Here is a 6,000-nt window from a genome sequence, read left to right as displayed (position 1 = left end):
GAGTACATAACTATTCTAACAGTCATAATTTAGCAGGGCTGTCTTGGTGTACTGTTCAGGTTGCCTGCTACAGGAAAGATATTATTTTCTGAACCCTCTCTAATTTAATATTTACCAGGATGTTACCAGGACTGCAGGGTTTGAGTTATAAGGAGAGGCTGGACAGACTGGGACATTTTCCACTCGAGCATAGCAGGATGCCCAGGTGACATTTTAAGAGATTTAAAATCATGAGGGGCATAGATAAAGTGAATAGCAAAAGGCCTTTGGCCTAGTGTGGGGGGAGTTCAAAACTAGGAGGCATATTTTTAAGGTGAGAGAGGAAAGATTTAAAAGGGACCTGAGGAGCAACCTTTTCAGAGGCTGGTTTGTACGTGGAATGAACTGCCAAAAGAAGTAGTGGTAGATGCAGGTACAGTTACAACATTTAAGACGACATTTGGACACATATATGAATAGAAAAGGTTTAGAGGGATATGGGCCAAATGTAGGCAAATGGGACTAGTTTAGTTAGGGAAAATTGGTCAGCGACTGAAGGGTCTGTTTCTGTACTGTTCGAATCTATGATGGGTATTGACTCTGGGGAAGAAAAAGATTGGACTTGGATTGGGCTACACTCTCCCCTCCTCCTCCAAAATGACTGGGTTCACAGATGAATTACGACCATTTTCCAAGTTATTGGAGGTGGTATGAGATTTGTGCAGGGAACCAGTGCACTCAGCAGGAAGAGAGCAGATCAAGAAAATGGATAATGATGATAGGAAATATACAAAAACATTCAAAGAACAATATGTAGAGGTAAAATTTTCAATGACATGAAATGTTCATTTCAAAAATACATGTACTAAGTGCCAGAAGTCACAAAAATATAACCACAAAAAGAAATCTACAATAATTCTTCAGGAATAGATTATGTAATTGCACCAAGGCCCCAGGCTTGTGGCCTCCGAGTTTTCCACCTGTTAAAATTTCCACTTCAACAGATGATGAATCAGTACCATGTCTGTAAAGGCACGCCATAGCCAAATGCATTGTTATTTCTGCACCACCTAACTTCTTCAAACTGCAAAAATTTGAAACTTCAACAAGAAGTCTGGATCAACAAATAATGTGGACAGTGCTCAAATAAAATAATGTCCACAAATTACAATTTCTACATAACCCTTTGATCAAGCTGTTGGACACCGTATAATGTAGATTTCCCAAAAAATGGACAGTAATTCGGTACTACTGTAGTAGGTGAGATATTTTTAAAAATAAACACTAAATTCAACAAGTTAAAACAATTTTTCAAGCTGCCTCTTAAATACAAGATCTTAACAGATCTGATATACATATTCATTTCATGAAATCTTGTTTTTTTAACAGGAATGATCTCAGACTGTTTTATTATATAATAATCCACATTATGTTATTTACGAAATAAACTGACAATGGTTCAGTGAGTCTCTCCAATCAACCACACAAGGCAGATCCTCAAATCACTGTTTAGTTAGCTGATTTCGATCAGAAAGTGCTCACAATTAACCTCAATATTGTGGGCTAGGGAAATAAAAAACATAGCCAATCCTGATGCAACCCATAATACCTTGCTGCAAGTGGATAGATATTAGGTATAGACAACTGGGATAAAGTGAATCTCTTGAGTATAAAGGGTGTAGGGGCATTCTTAAGAGGGAAATCAGGAGGGCAAAAGGGGGATGAGACAGCCTTGCCAAATAAAGGTTAAGGATAATCCAAAGAGATTCCACAATTACATTTAAAGCAAAACAGCAACCAGGGAAAGAATAGGGCCCCTTTAAAGATCAATGAGGTAGTCTGTGTGTGGAACGACAGGAGATGGAAGAGCTAGGGTTAAGCAATCAAATAATTATTTCAAGGTGCTCTATACAAAGAGATTACAATTGTTACACAATATTTCATATTCAAAGAGTCTGAATAAATGCATAAAATTCCAATTTATGCACCGATCCAATAAAAACAAAAATTGTAAATGTGGAAAATCCATTCTACTCAGCTGTATAATGTACATTTTTGCACCACTGAATGTTATAAAGTAATTTTAATATAATTTCAGTGCACAATAATCATATCTGACTGGCAAGATTTCATATTACACAGGACGAGAGAATTTCCTGGCATTCGAATGCTGTAGCATTTTAGAAAGAGTGATGAAGCTGCCCATGACTGTCTTAAGTGCTACAAGAACAGCATAAAGATGAGACATAGACTAGAATTTTTGTCTCATAGCAACCAGCACATGGCTAAAGAAGGAAGTTTACCGTCCAGTCAGGCTGCACCTGAAACATTCTGGGACCAATGTCCAAGCAGAAAGGCTAATAGGGTGGTCACAAGGACTTCAAACTAGTAAATGGAGAGGAAAGCTTGGAAGAAGACAAAAGAGTTTCAAAATCAAGTAACAGGACAGAGAGCGAAGAAACAGTCAAAATCCTACTTCAGGTAATGACAAAACTATAATAAGTCCATTGATTAAAATCAGGAGAGAGAAATAAACAGACAAATAAAGCATCAGCGCTGAGGGGCTGGTTGGAGTATACGGTCCAAATAAGAGCTCCATACACAAAGGGTATGGAATAAAGTAAGTGAGCTACAGGCCCAAATTCAAATTGGGCATTATGGTACAGTACACATTACTAAAACATGGTTGCCGGATGGTCAGGACTGGGAGCTAAATATACTAGGTTATAAGGTTTACCGGACGGATAGGGAAAATAACAGAGGTAGCAGCTTGGCCTTACTGATTAGGAACAAAATCACTTCAAATGGTAAGGGAGGATAAAATGAAGGGAAAGCGTTCAGTGGAGATTATATAGGTTGAACTGAGTAAAAGTTCTAAAACTGTAACGGGTAATTGCTCTGAGGTGCCAGATTGTATAAATGCAGAAATTAGGTAAATACGTAGCAAAGCCAGGTTTGTAATAATGGGCGATTTTAATTTAAACATAGGGGATTGTCAGTCTCTCCCAATCTATCTGAAAGGCAGTGAATTTCTGGAGCATGGCCAGGATCGTTTCAGACAGCAATATGCCCTAGATGCAAGGGGACATGCAATATTGGATTTAGTAATGAGTCACGAGTCAAATTTAATCAGTCATGCAATTGCATGTGAACATTTATCAAATAGTGATCATAACATGATGAGTTAAATGTAGCATTTGAAAGTGAAAAGCATGAATCAGCCACAAGAGGTTAACTTTAGAGAAGGCCAACTTTAATGAGACAAGACAAGACAAAGACTGCCTGCAGTAAACTGGGAAAATATGCTAACAGTTAGAAAGACGTGAAAGAAACATTTAACAATACATAACTCAGTTTGTAGCCGAGAGGGAAAAGCTCCACTTCAGAGAAAAAACAGCCATGGACAATTAAAAGATAAGGGACGGCATTAAACTAAAAGAATGGGCATACAAAAATGTAAAAAAAAACACAGATACTGCAGAATGAGAAAGATATAAAGGACCAGCAAAGGGCCACAAAGTAGCTTATTAGAGTTACTAAAAAAAAAAAGAAAGGAAACCTGCTAAAGATGTCAAGATCAGCAAGAAACATTATAGTTTCATAGAAATTGTAAAGCAAGTGGTCAGGAGCAACTTTGGCCTACAAATGACTGAAAATGGGGATATTGTCAATGATCAATGAGAAATGACAGACATGTTGAAAATTACTTTGCCTCAGAATTTGCAGTAGAAAAGGAGAATAGCTTGCCAGAAGTCCTGAGGAAATTAATAGTGCATCGGGGACAAGGACTGAATAAAATTAAACACAAGTGAAACATTGGTACTGAGGAAAATAATGGAATTAAAGAGTGACAAAACCACAGGACCCGAGAGTTTCCACCCGAGTGTTAAAGAAGTAGGGATGCACATTGCAGGCAACCTAACTATAATCTTTTAGAGTTCCCTAAACAGACGAAGTTGCTCTTCTAGGTTGGAAAATTGCACATATCACCCACTTTTTAAGAAGGGCGAAAGATGAAAACCAGGCAATTACAGACCAGTTAGCCTAACATCTGAGACGGGGAAATTGTTGGTATCCATAATCAAGCCTGGGATAACTGAGCACTCAAAAATTCTCAGTTAATCAGGGAGAGCCAGCGTGGATTTACAATGGGTAGGTCACACCTCAAAAACCTCACTGAATTTTTTGAAGGGGTGACTGAGATAGTGGACATAGGAATCTCTCTGGATGTTGTTTATATGGACTTTCAGAAGGCATTTGATAAAGTCCCACCTAAGAGACTGCTAACTAAGATGGAAGCCCATGGAATGGAGGGCAAATTACTGATATAGCTGGGAAATTGGTGAGTGATAGGTGACACAAAGTAGGGATGATGAGTAGATACTCAAATTGGCTGGCTGTGACCAGTAGTGTCCCACAAGGATCTGTTAGGGTCTCAATAAATAATGTGAATAATTAACGACTTGGATAATGGCATAGAAAGTCATATATACAAACTTACTGATGACACAAAGTTAGGTGGCATTGTAGACAGTGTAGATGACAGCATAAAATTACAAAAAACAGTGACTCTCGTGGTAGTATGGCAATTCAAAGATCTTGATTGACGAGGTGAATGGGCAAAAACTGTGGCAGATGGAGTTCAACGTAAGCAAGTGTGAGGTTAACCATTTTGGACCAACAAAAAAAAAAGGATAGACCAGTTCAAGTTAAATGCAGTGAATGTCCTAAGAGACTTGGTGATTCAGGTGTATAGATCTTCAAAATGTCATGAACAAAGGCAGAAAATAAATCAAGAAACCTAATAAAATGTTGGCCTTTATAGCTAGAGGACTGGAGTATAAGAATGCAGAACTTATGTTGTGGTTATGTAGACCCTGACTAGACTCCACTAGGAGTACTGAGAGCACATCTTAGGAAGGATATATGGGCCTTGGAGTGTGTACAAGAATGATACCTGGACTTCAGGGGTTAAGTTCTGAAGAGACATTATTCAAATTAGGCCTGTTTTGTTAAGAAATTAAAAGGTTCAGTGGTGATTGAGGTAAATCCTCAAGATATTAAAAGGAAAAGAAATGGTCGATAAAGATAAACTACTTCCACTAGGTAGAGAATCTAGAACTGGGGGCATAGTCTAAATATTAGGGCCAGGAGAGATGTTAGGAAGCACTTCTACACACAAAGGTGGTAGATGTTTGGAACTCTCTTCCACAAATGGCAGCAGATGCCAGATCAGTTGGTAATTTTAAATCGGAGACATAGATTTTTGGTAAGTAAACGTATTAAGGGATATGGGCCAAAGGCAGGTATATCCAGTTAGGCTGCAGATCAGCCACAATCTCCCTGAATGGCAGAACTGAGGGGTTAAGTGGTCTACCCATGTTCCATAGTTGAGGTGGTGTCACGGAGGCTGGAATGTGAGTGAAAAAGGCAAAAAAAAAGTGTTCTAGGCCCAAGTGTTTTGGGGGATGCATTTTTTTTTCCATTTTGTACTCATCCCAAATACGTATGGGAACATGAAATGAGTCCAAACATGGCCCAGAAATTTTTTTCACTATCAACTCACACAGCACATTTTAAATTAACATTAATCTACATCATACAAACTAACAAACAACGAATAATAGACAGCAACCAAAAAAAGGACCAAAAAATGGTCTATCATGCTACCTAGTTTATGGAAACTGGGGATGGGTAGCAAACGCTGCCTTTGTCAGTGATGGTTACATGACATGAAAAGAACAAAAAAAAATGCACGGGTTACGGCGGGTGGGTTGTAAAAAACCACTAAGATTCATTTGAGTTACTAGCAGAAATTAAACAGCAGCATGGAAGCCACGTTGAATATTCATCTGTAATGTCCCACTGCATTAAGTTTGGAGATCAGTAACAAGATGAGTAAGGAAATCGAACCCATGGTTTCAGAACTCCGTGTGGCTGCTCTTTAGACTATGGTATTGCTGATCTAATGTTTTTGCTAGTTTCAGTCACACAACTACAATGTTTTATAATTTGTACTTG

The sequence above is a fragment of the Rhincodon typus genome, chromosome 22, assembly GCF_021869965.1.
Source record: "Rhincodon typus isolate 14 chromosome 22, sRhiTyp1.1, whole genome shotgun sequence".
Lineage (NCBI taxonomy): Eukaryota > Metazoa > Chordata > Chondrichthyes > Orectolobiformes > Rhincodontidae > Rhincodon > Rhincodon typus.
Note: the sequence above shows the minus strand (reverse complement) of the source record.